At 34.7% G+C, this 26,509-nt stretch overlaps 1 pseudogene; it reads right to left on the bottom strand.

Moving 5' to 3' along the window:
- Positions 1-14,547: 14,547 nt before the first annotated feature.
- On the bottom strand, positions 14,548-23,497 carry LOC145067058 (vacuolar protein sorting-associated protein 60.2-like; annotated as a pseudogene).
- Positions 23,498-26,509: the final 3,012 nt, after the last annotated feature.

Genomic DNA, 26,509 nt, shown 5'->3' with positions numbered 1-26,509 from the left:
TCTTCTGAGCACTCCGTCTTCACCAAAAGGTATCGCCGGGTACCTGTCTAACTTGGACCTGAGAATACAAGCGATTTGAAAATCAGCATAAAGCTGGTGAGTTCATAAGATGTTTGTTTTCTAAAAATGTACCAATTTCCTTTAGTTTTCCGAAAAGGTCTGTTATCCAAGAAAATCCCATATTTTTTATGTTAAACAGTTTAGTTATCCTTCATTACAGTTCAATTACGCGTTATATGTTAACCCCAGGAAAATCCCATATTTTCCTAAATACAAGATTGATTGAATAACACAGAGTATAGTTTAATACACAAAACTATATATTGAAAATCATGGGATTACTATCCCGAATTAGATATGAAATACTTTAATATACACGAACTGTAGATAGAAAGTAGTTTGAAAACCTTGGGACTAACATCCCGAACTAGATACAAGATAGTTTGATATACATGAAAATATAGATTGAATATCATGGGACTACCATCCCGGACTAGTTATAGATTCAGAACCATGGGATTATCATCCCGTACTAGATATAGCTTGAAATCATGGGACTATCATCCCGTACTAGATATAAGATATATACATACTGAAAACCATAGGAATAACATCCCGCACTAGATACAAGTTCAATAAACTGAAAACCATGGGACTACCATCCCGTACTAGATATGGAAACTATAGATAGAAAGTAGATATGAAATTGAATCAAAGTCAAAACCAAACCCAAAGCGATACCGTGAATAAGATTATATTAATACATATTGTGAGTCGGGTAACCATGCTGATACGACAACGAGACCTCCTTGACGCTTGTCAGACGTCGGACGATATCCAGAATTTGTCACCCCAGGCGTGCCCGCCTAACTGTAGCTAGCAGTTAAGGTGTGGGATTGTCAGTCCCGAATAGATCTATTCACAAATTCCTCGCTCTCCCTCCAGGAGACTCTGGTTACACTTCCGAGGAGGATTTACTGATCATCCATAAAGGGTAGTGACTAACTCACAAACTAGTACTAAACTATTCACAGGGTTCTCATACGATATCAAACATATAAAAGATTATGAAACATAATACAGTGAATATAGATACATACAATGAAGCTATCTGACAATACATTCAAATGATACAGAGATAAACTGAATCAGACATAGTTTATCTAATAACTTTATATACATATCTATACATGATAAACGAGAACTAAAGAACCCCAAATTATTCTCATAATAATTTGATTAGTTTGGTTATTTTCTTAACTAAAATCCATTTTAGTTGTAGTTGATAAATCATCCCTTATGCTCAGCATAATACATAAGGAGTAAAAGTGTTTATAAGTTTGCCAGATATTATTTGAAACATATCAATATTATAATTCGAAAACAGTTATAGTTTGCTTGTATTCCCCCCTGAAAACATTGAAAAACACGGAAAGAGCGTAGGGGTATGAACTCATCGGACGAGAAACGTGACGATTTAGGATGCTAAACGTTGGTTCGGGGCTTGCAAACGCACGAGGTTCCTAAGTATAATGCAAAAATTCACATTTGTATCTAATTAGGACTTAGATTATTTAATTGTTAGGGACAAACACTTTTAGTCGCGGAAACACCCCATTACAAGTGTTTGGAGGGACCCGGGTGACATCTACGGACGTGTAATGGCACTAGGGACTTGGAATTTGAGTTTACTCCCCAAGAGTAAACTCATACAAGAGTTTTTGGTCTATAACACCCATTCCCCATGAGTTTACGGCTGTAAACTCATGGTGGGGTGGTTTATGGTGCTTAATGGGTCACAAATGGCTAATATCACTTGGGAATGCTTGGAATAATTTTTCCTAAGGCTTGGAATTAATTTAAAACATCAAATGACAATACTTAAGGGAGTTTACGGCCTTGGCATGGAGCCTATGGCCGTAAACTCTCATACTCCTTTGAATATGTGTTTTTAAGGTTCCAAAGTTAATCACATGTGATTCTAAAAATTCCTACAAGCCTTGAAATGATTTTTGGGCATAATATGACATGTTTTTAGGAGTTTACGGCCTTGGAGCATGTTCTATGGCCGTAAACTCTCATATGAGAGGTTTTGTTATGTTTAAAGCCCTTAAACTATTTTTGGTTGGTCCTATGATTTATTCCAAGGCTTTTGGTGGTGTTGGATGGCTTTCTAACACCTTGAAAATGAGTTTACACCCATGATTGAGGAGTTTACGGCCCAAGCTCATGACTTGGCTGTAAACTCATACAAATCCCCCAAAATTCATGTGTAAAGTGTTCTAAGTCCATTCCATGAAGTCATTTAGCCATATCTAAAGTCTAGTTGTGGTTTGGAAGGGTTTTAGGGCTTAAAAACCCTTTAAATATGGGTTTACGGCCTAAGCACCATCCTGGGCCATAAACTCATATATAAGCCTCTAAATCATGAATAAATCTCGAATTTAAAGGTCCAATATGATACACAATGAGTTTAGGAAGGTACCTTAGAGATTTGAGGCCTTAAAATTGAGTTTTGGACCCTTGACCTTAGATTTAGGAGAGAGGTTAGAGAGAGAGTAGAGAGAGGAAGAAAAATCTTCAAATGAATGTTTAAACATGTTTATATCGGTCTCAAAACTTGGACATGGTGGAATTCTACCCGATACCAGCATTAAACGGGGTTTTAGGTCGCACCCGATTAAGTTTCCGTAACCCGGCGAGGATATTTCTAAAATTTCTGAAATAAATATTTTTGGGCTAATTTCATGAGTTCCTAATGGGTTTGGACACTCATCAGATTATAATAAACATATAAGTTTAAATAACTTAACCCAAAACGAAAACGGAACGAATTTGATAAACGGCGAATTTTTCGGGTAGAACGGTTTTCGGTGTTGAACAACTTCGGGTTGTTACACATATACAAACAAGAATGTTGGGTCCAATTAGTCATCGGACTGGAATACCCAAGGGTCCACAACCATCGGGTTGGATTACCCCTGGCTCAATCAGTCATCGGACTAGAATTCCAATATACAACAAGTCCACTCATTCATCGGACTGGAATACCAGTATACCACAGGTCCACTCAATCCGATGACTGGAATACCCTCGGGTCCACAGCCATCGGGCTAGATTACCCCCGACCTAATCAGTCATCGGATTGGAATGCTAATATACAACGGGTCTACTCAGTCATCGGACTCGAATACCCTTGGATCCATAACCATCAGGATGGATTACAACCAACCCACTCAGTCATCGGACTGGAATACCAATATACCACACCAATATTGTAACATCTAAAAATATGGTCCCAAAAGTTCTCAATTTAATATTAGATAAAATAGTAAATTTCCATATCATCCAAACATTTGAAATAAACCAATGTATCAAATTGTCATAAATCATAGTAAAACATCATAACAGAATCCCAATAGTGTGTGCGATGTAGTCATCCCGAGCTCTTCCCCTTAGAACCAGAAGTACATGATGATGGGTTTATACAAAAGAACATCCTATGTGCTCATGCAAACCCTAAAGCTTGGATCTAGGTTTCTCTATTGTACATGCAATTCATCCAAGACTTATAAACCCTTGATCTAGCATACTAATTCCGAAATTGACATATATGAACAGATCTAGATGATTACCTCTTATAGAATGGCTTGAATCTCTTCAATCTTCTTTCATTGGAGCTTATTGTCACAAATGTCACTCCTCTAATGGTTTACAAACACCAAGAGCAAGAGAATGACTTATGAGAAAGAGGAGGATCACCAAAAACGTCCTAGGGTTCTTCCAAAAGAGTTCACCACGTTTTTGGGTTCTAACAAAAGAGTTCACCAAAAACGTTCTAGCCCATGGACTCCCTTTAGAACACCCTTGTATGAATTCCTTATGGGCTTCCCTTAGAATTCGCCCAACCTATGTTCCAAGGTGATCCATCGCCCAATTGCAACTATCTTATAATTACAATTTTAGTCCCCTAAGTTTAATTAATGTCTTTTAGTCGCAAAACTAATTCTTAATTAATTCTTGACTAATATAAAATTAAATAATATGATTTCTCCTTTAATATATTATTCATATAATATATTAATAAATCATAATTAATCCTTTTTCTCCATAAATCATCCTAGCTATCAAGTTGCTTTGGTGAAGGCAACCCAAAAGGACCATGCACAACCGGGTCAAGTACATACCAAATATAGTTACGGGCTTAGACACTAATCCAACATTCTCCCACTTGGATAAGTCTAGTAACTATAATGTAAGTACAATTCGATTAGTAATCGTAGCTCTCAAAGACGTTGTCGAACTTTGATCTTATCAGCAACTTGTCCTTTAGATAAAGGATCATTTATTCCTCCATTCTAGATATCGTATGAACTGAGACATGAATTTTAATGATACTCTCTATTCACGTGTTGTTTCCCGATTTCCGATTTATGACGACTGACAACGGACTACAATTGAACACATCAACTTAGTCCCGGCTTGGCCAAGCACTTAAGGTGTCATCACTAAATCATCAAGGGGCCCACATATATGATTTTTATCCCACTTTGGGTAAAAGGAACGGATAAACTTCGACTCAATGCTCACTTGTACTCACTCACCGAATCACACACAACAATACGTTTTATAACACCAAGTTACTGGTGCGTTTACATATTATCAATGTGTAACCAACTCACAAGATACAACTTACACATCTCGGTTTCAAGAATATAAGATATTATCGTCTCACCAATCACTCGTTATAAAATCCATGAAGCGTTCCTAGTGAGCGTGGGTTTGATCCAATACTCTAATCTTATAGCAGCACTCATGAAATCTGCAGCAAACTTGTGCTATGTCTAAACACTTTAGACAATCTACAGACGGGTTCATAACAGTCTTCATTCATACCTACTTCCAAAGTATAAGCGACTGTGGAGGATTTGAATAATCTTATTATCCGAGAAGTCAAAACATGCAAAGTGAAACACAAAAATAATACTAATCTTATATGGTCCCAAACCTTTGAGTATAAATAAAACATTTTATTTAATCACCATATTGATTACTCATTATTTTTTGTTTCAGGTAATCAACTTCTTACTTGAATTATAACAACAATTGTCCTTTGCTCTTAGCATGCACACTATGTTTACCTATGGTCCTTATTTTGTGAAATAGATCAAATTAACACATTTCCAATGATGCTTATTTCACAATTCCTAATCCATTAGTGTAAGAATACAAAATTCTCGCCGCTACTAGAATATGTTAGATTCTAACATTTTATGCAACGGTCCTTTCGTAATATCACAGTGCCAAAGTCACCAAGACTTTGCCAATGAAATTACAAAGTGCTATATTGGATATTGTTACAAGACAATTTCATAGTCATGAAGTCTCACATTCAAAGTACATTCCTCTGAACATCCTTCTTGCATAAAAGTTTCTAATCTAGACATTGATTCTCGATATCCAACTTCGAATACGGAAACATTTCCATATTTGCAATATGACAACTTATTCTAAATAGAATCTTATCTATTCATAATAATGTCAATATGGTCCATCCATGACTATACTTCCAATTGTCCACAAGCGACCAATCTTTGGCGAACCTTAGATTGTCCTTGACTGTTGTTTAATTATTTTAGTCAAAACCGGTTCTATTCCCTTTTTCCCTCTAAATGCCCTAGGCATTTGGAAAATTTTAGAACGGTCAAATATTACAGCATATGCAATCGATCCTATACCCGAAGCGTATGGAATACAATTCATTTGGAAAATTGCGCGTCGTAAAAGGCTCAGACGACGCGCAAATGCGCGTCAAGGAAGGCCCTGTCATAAAGAGGGATGACGCGCTTTTGCGCGTCGTCTATAGACGACGTGCATTTACGACGCTCATTTACGACGCGCATTTACGACGTGCATTTACGACGCGCAATGCGTATCAAGGAAGGCCCTGTCATAAAGGAAGACGACACGCATTCGCGTGTCATAACCTTACGACGCGCGTGTTAATGACACGCAATGCGTATCAAGAAAGCCCCTGTCAAGAAAGGCCATGTCATAAATGAAGATGACACACATTTTTGCGTATCATAATCTTAAATGTTTAAAAAAAATATTATTTATAGATTTACTAATTTTCAATTTAAATAATACATTAAAAATCTCATAATACAAAATAAAATACCACAAATAACAAAGATAATTCATTTCACTAATATGTCAAATACAAATAATTATTCCAATAGTGAGTAAATGTTATAAAAAATGAACTCATTTATATACAATTGCATTATCTAGCTTATTATGTGCCAACAATTCTCTGTGTGTTTACTTTTGCTTGAGTCTCGTTTCCTCCAAAGCTTCTAAATCACAAACCTTTTTAAACATACTAGAGACAGGATCCAATCCATGGGGTATTTTTTGGAAAATAGTCTGAACATTCTTGACAAATCATCAACCTGCAAGTGAAGGGTAGAAAGGGAAGAAACAAATGTTCACAACCAGTAAGAAATCTAAACACTAGAAGTTTCATAGTGATTGTTGATTCCTATAAACTCAAATGTGAGATGAGAGGCTTGTTCACAACCAGTAAGAAATACTAAGTAGAAAGAAACAAATCAGCACCGTTTTCTGCTTCTACTGCAAGCAGTAATATGGAGCGTGACCCACGACAGATGAGGTAGTCATCTCCTTGAAAGCTAAATACATATGTTCTCGCAACACTAACATAAAAAAACAAACAATAATGAGAATAATTTGTGGCATTCATCACCTTTAGTATCCAGCCACAAATCAGGACCAATTCATCCATCAAACACACAATCAGCACTCAGCAAGCCCACTCCACTACCCTCTCCAACAGCAAGTCAAAGTAAGCATCATCCAAGTGTTAGTGCCAAAAAAAAAATCAAAAAATTCATTAATTTTAACGTGTTGGGAGGAGAGCAATTAGGTAAAAGGATTGAGAAATTCATACCCATGCTTATCTTAGCAAACTTGGTTTGGAACACCTACACAATAAAATATAAATTATCAAAAGACTAAATGACTATCTTACCCTTACATTGAAAAGTCAAAGTGCCGATTTAATATGAAACATGGGTATGATTGTATAAAAAACGGACCTTGAAGCCAATGTCACCTGGATTGAAGTAGAATCTCTCCTGGTATCCTGAAAAAAAATGAAAAAAAAACGAAAAAAAAAAACAAGAAATATAAATGTAAGATACCATGTTTTTTTTATTAAAGATTGTACCTTTACAAATGAAAGAATATGTTGAATTGCAAGTTGTGGGGAAAGAATACGACAAAATTGGGTGACTTTTTCAGCAGTTGCAATACGTACTTCAACTTCATTATCACAAAGTAGCCTCAGCGTATGCTGGAACTAACTCACCCCTGTTATAATTTAGATGGAAAATGTTAAAAAATGAAAATAGAAAAATAAAAAAGAAAAGAAACTGTTTTGGATTTGAAAATTGAACATACTTGGTGGGTTCAGGGCCCACACCTTCACATAGTTCGTACAATTGATTAGCAACTATATAACGAACACGCAAAGACTTGTCCTGTTTTTAAGAGAAAACATTCAAATTTTGTTTTCATTTCAAATAAGTTTGCCTTGAGAAGTTCATAAACGATTAATAAATGCTCCTGAAAGTATTTATTATAAACAAGTTAATAATACAAAAAGGGAAAATCAAATTAATAAAAAAAGTTATGAATTTGACTTACTCAGTAGTAAAAGTAATCATAAAGTATGAGAAGGTGATATTTGTCACTGAGATCATTTTTGTTGATATATTTTCGAAGCTTTATCTCATTAAGACTCTGGTTAAAAGAGTTTGTTGTTTTTTTATTATTTTCACACACACATCCATTCCAGTGTGAAGATCATGTGCTTGAATAGCTTTGTTGAATGCAGCAGAACCAAGATACTCTGTAACATGATACTTACCAGCTATCACATAATTTAAAACTACATGGAAATTCTTGTCCTCCCCAAATCCAGTTCTGAGAAAAAACAAAAATCAAGGGTAAAATGGTAATTTTAGATGCAAGAGAAGACAATAAAGATTAATAAGACAATAAGATACTCTGTAACATGATACCTACCAGCTATCTCATGTGCACGGGTTTCTGGGACATTTTCTGTTGTTGTTTCTGTGACATCTTCAATTCATGGATCATGTCCGGAATGATTTGATTATGTACTTGGCCCACCCACGACCTCAACTAGAATATGTCTTAGTTCTCTTGGATGAGACAAAAATGGTTCACTACCCCTGAACCTTGGCCCACTATCAAACATACTTCTTGTGAAGTTTGGATCAAGAAGAGAGAATAGGTTCATGTTGATATCTCTAGCAGAAGGAAAGAGGGAGAGAGGACGTCTCTGAGGTGGAATAGTTGGATCATCTATGTCCATGAAATCCTCAGGTGGGGCAGCAATGGAGGTTGTATGTCTTCTATAACAACATCAGTGAAATATATGTAAGAAAGTAAGATGTTTCTATCTCCTTCTGTGAAATGTGCATTAACAGCTACATTAAGATCTCCACCATGCTCCTGACAGAAATATAGATAGAAAATATCTTAGTAAACTTTGAAATTTACAAAATTAAATCCAAGAAAACATGAAGCAAAAATACTCAAAGCAACAAATCATCAAGAAAGCAAATTCAAAATTAGACCATTTTGAAATAATCTCACTTGTTGACCTTTTTGATGCCAAACAAGTTACTTACAAACACGTACCAACAAAAAATCGCTACCTTGATTGAACTTCATAACAAGTAATGTTCGTAGATTTGATATGACAGAAAACCCTACCACTTTTGTGTATATAAGTACTAATTTTGAAATCAAGCCCTAGCCCTTTCTACGATAACATAGTAAATCAAAATTACATCTGTATGGAATTAGTTTATTCGAATCAAACAAAAAATTATGGAATAGTAAAAAACTAACACCTATATTCTATTATAATATCAAAATCAAGCTCAATATAACATATAAGCATGAATTAACACTGTTAATATGTACCAGAATAAATCAAATAAACGATAACAGTTAATCAAGAAGGAAGAGGAAAACAAAAGCTATATGAACAGTGATGCGATTTAGATGAAGATTTGGCGTAATTACCATGAGTTTCTATATAGCAACCGATTTAGATGAACCAGTGATGCTCATGAATGTATCGATTGCTTCTTGATTAGGTGTCACCATCGAGGGGGGAAGTACACATCGACATGGTGACAGAAGAAATTCGAGACCTGAAGCCCAAAAAAACCCTAATAAAACAACTAAATAACGAAAATTGAACAGAAAATAAGCAAACTAACTAACGGAAACAACATAGAATCGAAATTAAAGAGCGATTAAAAACCCTTACCAAAGAATTTATGCATGAGTACAGTTGAAGAAGGCCTAAAAGAAATCTGAGACCTGAAGCCAAAAAACCCTCGATCGAGAGCAAAAAAGAGCAGATCCACCAACAGAAAGAGAATTGAGAGATGTGTAAGCCATGAATCTTGGAAGAACATCAAAACCGATTTACAATCGACTGTGAGAACGTGGGTGAAGGCAGGGGAGCTAGGGCTTCTTGTTGGAGGCGCTGGAGGTGGGTGAAGGCGGAGGCCCTAGGGCTTCTTGTTGCTAATTCAAAGATCAACATCGATGGTAGAAGGTGGAGGCATTAGTAGAGGGAACAAGGTAAAAAGAGAGGAGATCGAACCATTTAGTGTGAGGGTCGATTTGGAAGAAATCTCAAACCCTTAACCTTAAACATGATGTGAAGCAATTGATCCATAATCTTTTTCGTCTCCATCAATTCCTTGGGTTCACATAATCGGACGATGGTGGTAAATGAAGCATTTTTCAAGAAAGAAGGTGCATCGCCGTAGTTTGAGGCTAGAAGAGGAAATGAGGATTGGAGGTAGTGGATGTGGATGAGGGGTGGAGACGAGGGAGAAGAAGGTGGGGGTTTAAAAAATTTGGGGATTTCATTTTCCCTCTGAGACGCGCGTTTCTTAAAAAAAATATATAAAATGACATTCACAGACGACGCACAAGTGCCTTCCGTGTTTTTAATATTTTTACATGAGACATTAATTTAAGGGCACTCAGTAATGCGCGACCTAAATCCTTAAAATTTTTGAAGAGATGACACTTTTTTAATGTCGCTCTCTAATGCGTAACATAGATCAAAGAGCGTCGTGTTTTGCGCGTCGTAAAAGGGTCTTTTTCTTGTAGTATATAATTACCAGTTTCTTATTATAATATTGTCATAATATTTCTAGTTGTTGTGTTCTCAAAATTCGAACTATGAAGAGGGATGCTGTAATCATAATCGAACTTTGAGAATGCAATTAATAAATACATCCTTGACTAAATTCAATTAAAATTTCTCGATCTAAGCTTTTAGATTGGAAAAAGAAGTATAACATTCTCTCCCTTAATTATAGCAAAAACAACTTTTCAACCCGTGTAACTTTGCAAAGTGAAACTTTTGTTTTTCTATAATTAATATTGCCAACTTGCAATACTTAAAATAATAATCATGCTCCCACTAACATGATGATTATATCCTTTCCAGCATAACATTTATGCTCCTACTAGCTTTGACATGTATTCAGAAAACAGTTAGACTTCTAGAAGACAATACTTATTGACTTCCAAAGTTCATATTTCCAATACGATGTGCTTCGATAATCCTTTATCTAAGCTTCTCAAACTCATACACCTTTCCTCAGACAGCTCACATGTGTGTCTAAACTAATTTGAGCTTATATTACTAAGTCCCAAATGTTCAGACCAATTGCCAAATCTCACAATTCGAACTATGAAGAGGGATTTCGTAATCATAATCGAATTTGAGAATTCAACATACATAATCGTTATCCTCTTAAAATCTCTCTTAGTGAAAGCGTTTCCTCATAATCATTTTCATGAAGGAGAGAAACCTTATGACACTTAGATTTTATGGTGCATGTGTTCCTATCCATGTGAATTTGTCATAACCATAGTCACAAGATAATGTTTGTGACAAATCCAAACTCTTATGGACATAACCTGTTCATACTTAATTTCTTGCCATCAAGGATCCCACCATTGCTTCCAAGTTATTTAGCAGCTCACCTATGATAGTCAATGTACTTTCATTGAACAAGGTGTTTGCCCTTATGAAACCTATTGAGAACACGTAGAACTCATATGTATAATCAATTCAACTGGATTGACATAGAAACAAGAATACGTCAACACGATAGGTTAAAATCCTTAAGTCGTGTGCTAGTGTTTAACAAGTTTACTCTTGATTAGTTCTTGAAACTTTTCAAGATCTTTTAGACTCCCACTAACCTCTTGACATATTAGATTCTCTTATTAAGAAATATTTCTTGATAAAAAAATATTCAAGAATTAGTGTGTGTCTATATCAAGACAAACCACTACACACAGTTGGTCTTAGTTGGTCTTTGTCTTCTCCAAGACATCACAACTTACCAATTTCAAATGTGTAAGAGCAAGAAAAACAATTTTTCTACTTTACATTTGATAAGTGTGTTAGACCTTCTTAAAATGTGTCACTCAATTCACATTCTTGGAGTATGACTCTAAGACTTGATTTTGGAACGAAGCATGATTCATCCTTTTGATTTAACCATTTTAACAATTTCCAATTCCTCTTCTTAGCCATACTAGTGCACTAAGATGTCCTTAGAGGATCAATTATGATATGGCTCTTAATCATTAAGATGATCATAAAAACTCGATACAAAAGTACTCTCCCTTCTTGGAGAAACTTTTTATCTTTCTGCCTTCATTGATTCTACTCATTCGTTTTGTCATTCATTGAAACTTTTCAATTATTCAGAATTACACTTAATCTTGTAAGTATAACCACATTTACTAGACCTTTATTAAATCATGACGAATAATGTTATTATTATTTATGGTGGACTTGACTAGTGCACAACATTGTGTATTAGTTTCTTTAGTCCTTCACTTGACTCACATACTTATGTGAACAAGGAATTAGTCTTAATTACCTAAGTACCAAGATTTCCATACATCACACAATTCTGGTTGTATGATTCCAAGTTTCTGTCCAATTGAAACTTGGGCGACGAGAATCTTTCCTTACTTTGAAAATTATGACACTATCATAAATAACATAACTAAGAATCGCATCCATTTCAACATTGCTAATAATAGAAATACACAAACATCAATTTTTCATATATGTCTTTGCAAGGATAAATAAATAAAACAAAATCTTTATTTTATTGCGGAAAATTTTGTCCTTACAGCACAACTCAATTGAAAAACTATGCTATTACATTTCTTAGCAATCTATCGTAACTCTAAAGTAGCAGCTCAAAAAATCCAATCTTCGAATCCATGCGATCAAAATCCATTTCTTCACGATCAGATTCAGCACGCTTCTTCCTTTAAGCTTCCTTTCTTTTCTTCGATTCTGAAGCAGAGCCAAATGTCTTGACTCTCCCATCTCTTAGATCTCTCAGGTAAATAGGGCAACTTCGTCTCCAATGCCCATTCTCTTGGCACTAAAGCAAATTGACTCTTTTGGAATAACATATTGAACTACTTCAGACTTTGCCTTTCTCTTATGATCAAACTTTTCGACCATGGCATGCCTTTCATTGCCATTGCATATATCCATGGAAGTTTGGAAGGCAGATCCACCAATCAACTTTGCTTCTCTAGCGCGCCAAATCATTGCTGATTCATCAGCAACAAGCAAATAGGCGAGATCGATGAGGATCACGTCATGGTCTATCATATAGTACTCTCTTACAAACTCACTATATGAGTCAGGAAGCGATTGAAGAACCCAACAACAACCAGCTTCTCACGGACTACGACTCCCAACATTCTTAACCTATCAATGTATGACTTCATCTCTAAGGTGTGTGCACACACACTGACTTTCCTTCTTCATGTTTACTTACCAAAAGGGCTTGAGTGAGCTTGAAATTTTCAAACCTTTGAAATTGTGGGTTAAGGAGAACAATAGGAGGAGGTGGAGGAAGTGAAGCATGATTTCCATTTCCACAATCCAATAGTGGAACATCATCTTTATGTGGAAAACTTTTTCCAACGGATTCAGGATGACCATAGTTGTCAGACTTTGACATCTACAAATAGGAGAAATTCAAGTTAGTTGATTGAGTGAGTCCTTAATAAAACACCAATGAGATATTAAGGATAGGACCAAACACAATAGCCTACAACTTGGGAGAGGGATGTCGTAACCCAAATTGCAGAACATTTAAAGGTAAGTGAATGACGATTCACTAATTTTCCACCATGAAAAACGAAAAAGAGATTAAGTTTTAAATGTATTGAAAACTCCTAGATCCTTTGAGATTCATTGAACTTTTCAATGGCATGTTTAAATCTCAATATGCCCCTCGGTTTGTGATTGGGATGCTGAGGATCACAAAATAGGGTGTGAATAACCATGCAAACTTACATGATGCCCCCAATGTTACAGTCACATATTCAATGTGTCGGTTAACCACACACGCTCTACCGAACTATGACAAACATCGAGTCACCATTCGCTACCTTTGCTTAGAACCCATTTAGTGTGCCGGTTAACCACACACGCTCCACTAACGTCGTAGCAAGGATACAAAGTGTAATTTCATGGAATTGCATCAATTCACTTTTGCCTAAAGTTACTAAGATTGAGAATTTTTTGAGTGTCTTGGAAAAGGACTATTATACCCTTTCTGCAAGTAGGAAGCTAATCATTTTGCAGATCTTATGTTATGGTGCCCTGGATTCTGCAGAACTAAGGGCAGAAATAGACAATCGTGAAGAATTTGAAGTGGGACCAGATCCTGATGTAGTTCTTGCATTCACTGAACCTGTAAAAGACATACCTATAAAAAGACGAGGTCGCCCTCCTAAAACCCCTTTACCCAAAGATCAAGAACCTGTAAAAGATATTCCTATTCCTAGTATTTAAAACCAGAACCTCTACTCATTCCGCTTGGATCATGCATAACCTAGTAACACAAAACCAAAAAAGGTTATCTTTTTTATGATTTTCCCAAAATACCCTTTGATTAATTAACTAATTAATGATGTTAAATTTGGAAGCTAACCTTGCAGAAAAGGGATATTACCACAGATGATGCTTAAGCATGCTGCTCGACTAGGTAAAACTTTTTTGAATCAATAGTGTTAAAAATCATATACCCAATTCTTTTTTTTCATTTCTGATGTTAGATGTATGAGAAACAGAAGAGTTCACAGTTTTAGCAATTTGGGTATCTAAAATTCTTGAAGTTTGTTGCGATTTCAATCTAGATTCTTGTAATAAGGTCATCTAATTTATTCTTTCCTGTTTTTCTTCTCTTCTATCTGTTCTTGAAGTATTTAAATGCACTTCTTGTTTTTCATTTCTGATGTTAGATTGCATATGTGAAACATAAGAGTTCTCAATTTTAGCAATTTGGGTATCTAAAATTCTTGAAATTTGTTGTGATTTTACTCTAGAATCTTGTAATGAGGTCATCTGATTGATGGTTTCACTGGCACTGCATGTACACTTGGAGCTAAAGGCATATTAAGTTCTTCATTCAGATCGGGCTCATTATCAGGCTGAGTATATGAAGGTACCCCTTCACCTTCAGTTTCTTGACCCATGTCTGCCTCTAAAGCATCAAGTTCTGAAACATTTCCATGAAGTGAAGTTAACATTTAAAAAAAGAAAAATAATAATAATGAATTTGTGCTTACCACCCATGAGATCATCTTCATCAATATCATCTGGCACACTAAACTTCTACCAAGAGATTCTTGTATCTCACTGCTTATATCCATCATGTCCATCATTTCATCTTGCAAATTCTAAACATAAAAACAAGATTAAATGGTCTGTAATTACAAAGTATCAAAAGAAAGAGATTCATAATATTTATACTAACATCAATGTCTTGTATCTTCACATTTTTCATCAATCCTTTCAGCTCTTTGTTTGATCCTATTTGTAGCAAATGCTTGATAATTGTGACACATACTGTTTGCTGAGCATCTTTAATACCTTCTGAAGCGAATGCAACTTGATCCAGGTTGAATGTTTGATTGTACAACATGTCACGTTGTCCTTCATACCTGCTCAAGTATAACTTACTTTCATTATCAACTCTACAGTAGATCCAGAAAGGTTATCTTGCCTTCACTTCTCAGGTATGTTTTTTAATTCATACCCATGTTCAAAATTCAAACATATGTGATCCTTTTTTATTAAACATTTAAAATGCTATAAAGTTTATATGTTATTGTGTTGAAGGACTCGCCTGGTGTACTTTATTTGAAAAAATTATCAGATGCTGGCCGCACACATAATTTGGAAGTCTGTAGGTAAGAAAAACTCTTCATTTCCTTCTTTCTTATTATTCAGATTTTACAGTGTATGATTTTATGATTTGGATTGCAATGAAAAAGATTAGATATGGAGATGCTCAAATCTCTGCCACCAGATTCACCTGAGCAACAGGAGTACATCACAGCCATCCAAAATGAGGATGGATACAACTAGGGGTAATTCTAATTCATGCTCTTGAATACTTGATTCTAAAAATTTGATTTGTTCTAAAAATTAAAAATTTACTCTTTTTTTTCAATAAAAAGTTATAATCCTGTGTTATGGGGAGTCCCTAAAGGAAGCTATTCAACTAACCCTAATGGTTCATGTCGTATAATAGAGCCTCGCGTTATTGTTCATATTAACTTTTGTTTTCAATAAAAAAAAATTAAATCAAACATGGTTCTGTAACTTTTGTTCATATTAACTTTCTTTTTAACTATGATTACAACATGGATGCACTATGTGGTCCTGATGGTGAACTTCCAGAGAAGTTAAGGAATTTAGAGCCTAGCCTTATTGAGCACATTAGTAATGAGCCTCGTCTTATTCAGAAGCCTTATGCTACAATTATTTTACAAGAGCAATGGCCATTTATGTAATTTTATCAGTGCCTAAATCTTGTATCAAAATGCAGATTGTACAATTGACAGCATCCAAAAAATTTGAGGAAGCTTTGGCATTGTTTAAGCTACTTGCACCAGAAGATTCAAACCTTCGAGCCTCAAAGTAGTAGTCAATTCATATCAGGTAATATTTATGGACCTGAGAAGTTTTTTGGATATGAGTGGTAAAGTTTACTTATCAAGAGCTTCATCTGGTATATCAGATGACATGGACACTTCTTCACCTTCTCATACAGTGAAGAGGTTATATCAGTTGCTGTTGGACACACCTATGAAAGCAATCGATCCAAAAGATCAAACAAGGTAACAGTTTAACATTATTTAGAGTGAAGAGTATTAAAAATTTTGATATATATTTTTTAATTTTCAGGGGAGAGTCAACATGCCCCTTGACTCAGGTGCTAGAGAGATGGCATCAATATTAGAGAGATGGGATCTCTGGGAATCTTCAAAAGGAAATGGTATGTTACTCTTTGATAATGTCAACATCATTCATCAATTATGTTGTGGGGTGAGTAGACTGCATATAATGATGTTCGAACTTTTATAAAGATTCCTGAATTATATTTAAAGTTTCTTTTGTTTACTCTTCATGAAGGGGGTTCTAGAAGCAATTTGTATAAGTTGTACAGGGTACCCTACCAACAAGGCTTTTGCTGATTTTTTTAAGCAATTTGGTCTTCTAGTTCCCGAAGTTTTAAGATCAAAGTAAGTAAAATTGATTAAATCCTAATGGATTTGTTTACTTATCACTTGTTAAGCAATTTGATCTATATATTTCTTGCAGTTCAATTGTCGCCATTGATCCAAGTCGACCTCAATCTAGATTAAGGTCACAGTGGGTTGTTAGTTTTATAGGAATGCATAACCCATGTTAGCAATGTATTATTTTTGTTTAACATTTGAATGATCATTTGTATGACATATTATAATTTGTGCAATTTATTTTGTTTTTTGTGTATGAGATTTTATTTTATATTATGAGACATTAAATGTGTCATGTAATTTGAAAATTAGTAAATTTACGTAAATCTATAAATATTTTTTTTAAAAAAAAATAAAAATAAAAGTTACGATACGCAAAAATGTGTGTCATCTTAATTTATGACATGGCCTTTCTTGACAGTGGCTTTAATGATACGCATTGCGTGTCATAAATGCGCGTCGTCTCTAGACGACGCGCAAAAGCGTGTCGTCTCTCGTTATGACAGGGCCTTCCTTGACGCGCATTTGCGCGTCGTTTGAGCGTTTTACGATGCGCAATGAGCGTCGTGAAAGGCTGTTTTTCTAGTAGTGACATTGACCTCCTTCAGGTACCACACATGGGAGGAGCTTTGACGGTTCTGAACATGATAATCAATTTTCCCGAAGTTGGCTGACCACTGACCAGAAACCATTCCAAAATTCATCCTGAAAACTAACGAGCAGAAAGAACACATAATTTATATCAAGCGATTCTTTTTATATATTGAACTTCAAGTTAAATTTCCATAGGACTCTAAAACATGGAACGAAAAACATTTCTGTAAAATTTAATGATCAGAATCCCTAATAGAAAATCTCAATTTGTTTATACCTAAAATAGAAATAGAGTGATTATGTTCGATGAGAAACTAAACGGACAAAAGACACAATCGAAAGACGGCATCGAGAAATTGAGGAAAATGATAGAAATAACTGAATTGAAAAGGAAAGAGATGTGTATGAACACATGTGTCTCCTATGTACGCGTTTCCTAAGTACTTCTTCATTGATCTTCTCTGTATGCACTAGAGTTTTGGTAATGGGGGAGGCAGGGGATGAAACTGAGCAATGTGTATGTGTGTGTATGTGTGCGCCTTTCTCTTGCCTTTATCTCCACATATGGGAAGACTTTATAATTGTTATCCGTTTATCACTAAACCAACCGCCATATGATTGATATGTAGATGAAAGTTTGATAGATGGGAAGACATTAGAATGACGAAGCTACATGTCAACACTTTCTAGCCAAATAAAAAAGCCAAATAACCAACCTAACCGGTTATAATGGGTTTGTTACATAAATTAACCGGTAAAACACAAGTTGATTCCCTTCATATGCAAAAAAATAATAATAATAATAATAAATAATAACATGACAAACATTTTAAAATAAAACTGATAAATTGGTTGGGCTAAAGTGACAATGAAACAAACAAGTTGGGAGCACGTTGAAACTTATCCAAAGTGTAATCTAATACTTACAATCTCTTGAAATGATACACGAAATTGTAAATTTAAATATCGGTATTATGATTTCAATATATCTAAGTCGGAAATGAGATACACGGACTTGTGGATTTGTTAATAGGAAAAGGGAAAATGTCATGTTAGCCTAACGAACTTGTCAAGTTTGTTTTAAAAGGTCACCCAATTAATCTTTTTTGTACATTAAGGGAACGACATATAAATTGACCGGTTGAAATGGTCCCTTGACCTGTAATAAAAAGTTTCCATGACAAATCAGTAAAAAAACGGTGAGGTGGCTGCCAAGTCACAGCTGATGTGGCAATTGACTCTAGTCCACAGTCAACCCTTGTTCCCCAAGATTGGACACCCCCTTATATAAATAAAGCGATGTCCTAATGAGTTTATCACGCCCACTTTGTTACCCTTATTGGTCTCTTCGTTTGTTCTTCCTTTCGTTTCCCACTTTGTGAGTCCATCGAACCACCACTTCGAGATCTGCAAGCATTAAAGAACACAACCCATAAATGTTTATTAGAATAATTGCTACAATGCACGTGATGAAACTTAATTGTAAAAAAACATATATGAATGGAACAAGAATGGTTTGACTTTGACTGTAGATAGCAACTAAATTACAACATAACCTATATATGGTATGTATCTAATACTGACTAACAAAGTATGCAAGTACAACCAGGGACACCCTTTATACCAGAAATGTAACTTCTAGCAACCTTAAAACAGATGTGAGATGAAATATAAGTCATAAGATGAAATGAAGGCATCACCTGAGTGAGTATATAATGTTTCTCTTTAAGACTAAACACACTAGGTTTATCAAATGAAGGCATCACCTGAGTTAGCATTCACACACATATCGAGAAGCTGCAAAACAAAGAATCAAGCCAATCAATGCATGATTTTGGGTCAATTATAAAATTAACGACCATAGCTAAACGTGGTGTAGAATATCACCAATCAATGCATGATTTTGGGTCAATTCTTGATTATTTCATCAATAATTGCAAGTTATTGAGCATATTATGGTTTACACATGATACAATTAACATCAACCTAAAAATCCATTACCGATAAACACCAGTATGTCGGTTTATGTATCTGAGTAAAGGATCGACAGAACATAAAAACTCGCAAGGACCTTGAAGTAGATGTAATCATCGGCGTTGAAGCACCTTCATAAAGATGAATATAGTACCAATTATTGATTGAAAAATGGAAATTTTCAAACTTCATGGTTGGATTCACAAAACAACCACCATGCTTTTTTTTACAAGAATTAGTATACAATACTTACCTAGTTCTTCATGATGTTAATTGGGTCATAAGGGCCTTGTAATGACCGATTGCTTCTTGTAAAACAGCACCCATTTGCTAATTTGTTAGTTATTCCAAAATCAAATGATTTTCGTGAAGAAAAATCATGAATTTACTTCAGAAAGGGAAGAACATAATATTATCCATAATTGAATTTATTACCCACCCATGTTCAAGGTAAGCTTTTGGACGTTGTACATTGAAATCAAGATCCCATCTTTGCAAAGAGATCAAGGAATTCTACCAGTGAAGTTGTTTTTGTTGAACCTCAAAACTACCAAATATGTAAGTTTTTTCCCGATACATTTGGGAATATTTCCACCGAGTTTATTGTCACCCAAATCTATGACTTCCAAAACTTGTAGATTCCCTAATTCCCAAGGAAGTTTACCAATAAAGCTATTGTTGTTCATAATCCTCTCTAATAAATGAATGTTTTTTTGCCACTTGTCAAATTCTCAAGAGTTTTGCCACTTGTAATTATATGGGAGTTTTAGAATTATTATTTTCCACTTGTCATTTTTTAGGAATTTTCATTTTTTTAAAATAAAATTTCATATAAGGAAAGATAATCATTCACTACTAGAAAAACAACCTTTAATGACGCGCAAACAATGACACGCAGTGATTTACGATACGCAAAAGCGTGCGTCCAAAAAATAATGTCATCTCTTATAAAATTTGAAGGATAGAGGACACGCATTTGTACGTGCCCTGAAATTAGTGTCTGAAAAGAAAAAGAAAAAGAAATACAGAGGACACCTATTATAAAATGGGTGTCATGTAAGTGTGTCGCTTTATATTTTTTTAATGAAACACACGTTTTGAGCGGGAAATGAAATCCCCAAAAATTAAAACCCCGCCTATGTGAAAAATTAAACCCCCCCTTCCAATTAGCAAGAAAGAAGCCTAGGGTCTTCGTCTTCCTTTCTCTCTTTATAACCTAAAATCCATCCTCTTCCCTGTAGCCTTGCCTTTCTCACCGTTACATCCATTGGCGCCATCGCTACCACCGCGAATCCCCTATACTTTCCCACCAAATCAGCGATTCAAAACCTAAGTTGATTATCAGGGTTGAACAACCATTCTCTAAGGTCAATGGCTTCAATCTATCGATAATTGATCTAGGAAACTTCTCAGATTTGATAGAGAAATCGTGTAACCTTGCTGCTCTGTCTCCCTCCGTTTCTCAATCCGATGACACCGCGATACTTTATTCTTCCGGTACAACCGGATTGAGCAAAGGAGTGGTGTTGACTCACTGGAGCATAATTGTGAAGATGTTAATGGTGACATCCCATAAAGAATTCTACAAGGAAGGAAGAAGCGTGTTTCTATGCGTGCACGTGTTGACACCCTAAGTCGGTCAAAAACCCTTCCCGCCGGTAAAAAAACCCTTCCGGTGGACACCCAAAGTCGTCGCCTTAAGCAGCGCCTCCACCGCCCACTAGGTTTGTCATCGTCTTGATCTGAGAGTTGTGGATGGCTTGGTTTTGCTTGGTCGGCTCTATGTTGCTACCCATTAAATCTTCATTTCCTTTTCCTATTGCCATGGAATCAACAAAGGATTTCATCCCAATTAAAAGTCTTAATGAGAACACGTGTTGAAATTATCTCTTCGGAAACTTCTGCACAAACTGCATCTGGTCTCTTATCTCTTAGTTATCTGTGTTCATCTTTATCTTCTCCAAAATTCAATCAGGTAAACAGAGAATCACTTCACCTTCTCAAATCTTGGTTTATTTTTCATTAATGATCCTCTGTATTTGGGGCAAACTTACTTTGCATAGTAATTCCATTTACTATTTATTGTAGTCTGTGTTTTCTCTTACGTATTCTTGTTGTTAAATTTAGACTGTTTGTTTGTCTTGTTGAGTCCCTGAGTAAATGTCTTTTTCCTTCTTTTAGACCATTCTTCTGTAAATTATGTGATCCTATTCACAAATGGTATACTTTTGAGCTTAGAAGTTCATTATAGCACTAATAAAAAGTTGGTTATTTGTTTTTTTCTAATGATGTTTCCAGTTTTGCCCCTTTTTAGGCTAGAAGGGTTGAAGATGGTGAAATGAAGAGGACTTTTAATATGGGAATTGGGATAGTTTTGGTTGTTAGTAAAGAGGCTGCTGAAAGGGTAGTTAAGGAAGAAGGAGAGATGATGTATCTTATTAGTGAAGTGTACGTAGCTCAAAATGCAACTGGCAATGTCTTTTTACATGAGGTAGGTATTTTCAAATATAGTAAATCTTTTTTTTATAATAATTATCATTAAATGATACCTGATTATGGTTGGTGTTTAATAGGGAGGCTAAGAAATTGAGGTTTCTGGATCACCAACAGAAAAGGCCATACTTCAATGGGGGGTTAATGTTAGTTCTTAAATTATATTTTTAGTTTTTTTTATTACTCTTATACTGATGAGATTGCCCAGGAAGAAGTAGAGAGAGAAGGCTCTTAGCACTGCCATGGAACACATCCATTATGAGGATGATAATACTCGCTATATATGCATAGGGCTTGTAAACAAGGTAAACAATACCATTATAATCTATCTAATCCTTATATTGGAAAATGGAAAAGTTCCTGAAACCTTCCCTTTCTATAGTCTAAACCAAAACCTTTTCTTCAGGTGTTAAATATGCTCTGCTGTTAGGCAGAAGATCCAAACTCAGAGGCTTTCAAGCTACACCTCCCAAAGATACATGATTATCTTTGGTTTGCTGAATATGGAATGAAATGCAGGTTTTAAGATGACACTTTCCCATCTTTCTTTCATTAAATATGATTCTTTTGTGTGCACATATTAGTATCAGAGTGTATATATATATATATATATATATATATATATATATATATATGATTTTTCGTTATATAATACAGGGTTACAATGGCAGTCAACTTTGGGATACCGCATTCACTGTTCAAGTAATTATTTCTACACACCTCATCGAAGAATTTGGTCCAACACTAAAAAAGGACACATGTTCATAAAGAAGTCACAGGTGAGAGATACATACATACACTTTCGTGTGATGCTTTCTGTGGAAACTGTCTGGTATTTGTAAATCCCGATGCTTGCATGGCCTCACAACTTGTAACCATCAAAGTCCTAGAGAGGTTGAAGGCAAGGTACTTTAATACTTTATTGTAGTTTTAATGTTCTATTTTTACACTTATAATCGGTGATCAAGTCATAGTCTTTATAGGCAAATAAAACAACCTTTTTTGCTCTATGATCAGGTCCTTGCATGCTCTTGTTTTGACCATAGAAGAGTGAAAGGGTCTTGAGTTTTAGGTGATCACTATCTTATCATTTCTGTCACACACTCTCACATTTATAAGGATATTTATAAGAGTGAAAGGGTCTTGTTTTGACCATATCAGCTAATTTTTATTCTGATTTGGGAGACCATGAAAGAGTTGGTAACTTCTTTTCTCCATTATAAATGACTGTCTAAAGTATTCAAGCACATGAAAAGATAGAACATAATTGTGTCCTTTTATTGTTTATTAATTTTTACTCCTTGATAAAGTTATAAAGTATTCAACATTTTCCTTGTAAATTTCTATTATATGAACTCTAATTATTATTTTTGCAGGAAAAAGCTAGGAGAGGATGTGGAAAGTTGCCTAAGGTAGTTGGTTTTTGGTAATGTTAGGAGATCTGTTCGAAACCAAATATGTAAAGTGATAAGAAGTCAGGGGTATTTTGGACCATACAAGTCAAATATATTGGAAGGGTTATCATTTGTTGAGGTATATGTGTTTTTACACTCCTTTAACACACTAAATAACATCTTTTTAACTTTTTTTTTGTACTTGATATGAAGATAAAAGCTTAATTGCACAGCCTCATGAAAAATAGAATTTACAATTTTGCCTCTTACACTCTCTCAACAATCTCTTCTAGATTTTTTCTTCTCATCTGATTTCTGTTCAAATTCCTTAGGATTGATAAATTTTGTGTGGTTGATATGTCGTCAATTGGCCATACTTTTGATAAGATATATGTTCTTGTGGTATTGTGACTGATACCTACAAATACTTGTATGAATGTGCAAATATATGCATCAGATACGCATACTTTTGTGTTTGATTGTTTGTCATGTGTGCAGCAAATGTGTTTCATTGAGATTTAAAACCCAAAAACATTCTTGCTAATTCTGACTGTAAACTAAAGATCTGTGATTTAGAACCCTAAAACAGTCACAAATAAGAAGATTACAGATTTTTTTCCTGGTTTCACTCCCAATGTGAAAACAGGTTGCACTACTGGGGCACAAGTGGTGAATCCCATGGTGTTCAATAAAAGGAACCAACACCCTTCCGTGTAGTATGCTCTTTTATTCCTATAGACTGTTATTTATCAACAAAAAAATTCTTTTTGACTTTTCTTTATAACAAAAATGTTTTTCTTTCACATTAATAATGTCATAGATTAAGGTAAATGATGCAATCTTAGAATAGTAACTTTATTGTATTCTATTAGGATGCATTTAAAGATCTGAGAAGGGATTGCTTCCACAGTTTGGCTGAGAAACCTCAGTTTACTCTCTTATATTTCAGGTTCTAATTTCTATATCCTTCAGTAATTTTCTTTTTATACCCTTGGCTGAGATAAAGGGACTAATTCCAGAGGTTTTATTGAGCAGCTTTTGGAGTTGTAACATTGGCAACTGTGATTCTGTGCTTGCTATGGCTAGGGGTAGTTGATGGAATTGAATATCAACCAAGTGGAACTGCATTAGAAGTTAGAAATTTACCTATAGTTGTTGGACTGATTGGTTTTTTCTATGGATTCTATTTTTTGTATGACATTAAATTTATGCAATGGATTCTATTTTTTGTATGACATTAAATTTATGCAATGGATTCTATTTTTTGTATATCATATTTTATTTTCTATTATGAAACATTAAATACAAATTTAATTTGAAAATAAGTAAATCTATAAATAATGTTTTTTTTAAACATTTAAAATTATGATACGCAAAAATGTGTGTGTCATTAACACGCGCGTCGTAAGGTAATGACACGTGAATGCGTGTCGTCTTCCGTTATGACAGGGCCTTCCTTGATACGCATTGCGTGTCGTAAACACGCGTCGTAAATGAGCGTCGTAAATGCGCGTCGTCTATAGACGACGCGCAAAAGCGTGTCGTCTCTCTTTATGACATGGCCTTCCTTGACGCGCATTTGCGCGTCGTCTGAGCCTTTTACGACGCGCAATGAGCGTCGTAAAAGGCTGTTTTTCTAGTAGTGATTCTATTAATTTGATAATAAAGTCTAATAAATGCTTTAAAGAATATTTGATTTCTTTTATAAATATTACAAAAGATTATATTATGTTATGTAAAAGTATTATTTTATAAAATATTTAATGATTAAATATTGATATTAAATTTTTATCTTTAATAAACTCGTGTAATACACGGGTCTCACACCTAGTTTAAGCAAAATATAATAATGAATTATGAGCAATTGAACATGGAATGATACTAGAGAGCTGATTTGAGCTTAATCTCATGGCAGATTCCAAACACAATTGGTAATTTTCACCTGATACAATAGACAAATTCAATAATTTATTGTTCCATTAAAAATATAACCAAAACTGCAAACAAATTTAATAAAAAGAATGTTCAAAGGCATTTTAATATATATAAACTTACAATATTTTTAGATAAAGGGTAAGATGGTAACTTTACTTGGAACATGACCAAAATTGCTGTAAAACATCAAAATAACCACCAAAATTGCAACAAATTTTTTTATTGTTTTGGAACAAAAATGCTTTGTTGAGGATAACTAGTCAAATCTATTCATAAGAAGTCTAATTACTTTCACGGTAGACCTCACATATGAATTTGAAGTCGATAAAGTAGCCCCCAAAGTTCACATATTTGTTCTATTATTATTTTTCACACTGTATTAAACCTTAAACATTGGGCTCCTTTAACTGAATGCAACATTCATTTTATTTATTTGTTTGTGTTTATTATTTAATCAGGCTGTGGTATATATTAGACAATGTGTTTTCAAATTATATGGTTCAGGCAAAATATTTTATCCACTTGAAGCAATTCAAAGTACACAACAAAACTCACCAGTAATTAACATGGTTTAATGGAGGAGAGGAGCAATCATGAAGAGCCATGCGATGATGCACTCAAAATGATCTAAATTAAGAAACAAAATGTATAAAGTAAAGAACAAGGTTACGCATGATACAATATATAAAAAACTTAAAACACATAAGTAGAAAGGGGGATGGGTCAAGAAAAATCCAAAATGAAAAAAACTGACAAAATATCATAAACTTAGAAATAATATAGTATCAGAAGTGACTTTATGACCCTCTTTACATCTATTGTCAATGATGATATGCCTTGTGGAGGATTACATAACATAGATGATGATGAGAAAAACATAGATATCCAATCCTATCCAAAACCATCTTACTCTTCAGGAAGGGTAAAATGGACCACCAGTTTAATGCAACAAATACATACAATACAACTTCATGTTAGTCAGAGTGATTGTCTGAATAGACTGAACACCATACAAACAAACACAAAAATATGAGATTAACCCTAATCTAATCTCATAACTTGCAATCTCATGAGAATATAATCAAACAATCAACCAAGATCACTGCCATTGCAGATTCATACAAGACCAATAGTCTTATCTAAAAACCAAATCCAACAAAAAAAAAACTCCACCTTTCACCCAAACATCCTCTTTCTATACATGAAAAAACTAGAAATTTTACAAATGAAAAAATAAATAATGAGTCAATTACATGTTTCTTACTTACTTGGACCAATGTAGATGAAAACCGGGGGATACAACACCATGTTGGGAGTGAGAACAGCAGCAGAAGGTCGAGAATTAAAAAGAAAAAAAAAATCTACAACTCAAATACATAGTAATC

Source organism: Lactuca serriola, chromosome 8 (assembly GCF_051521515.1).
Source record: "Lactuca serriola cultivar US96UC23 chromosome 8, Lser_US96UC23_V15, whole genome shotgun sequence".
Taxonomy (NCBI): Eukaryota; Viridiplantae; Streptophyta; class Magnoliopsida; order Asterales; family Asteraceae; genus Lactuca; species Lactuca serriola.
Note: the sequence above shows the minus strand (reverse complement) of the source record. Positions and strands in the feature narration are given on the sequence as shown.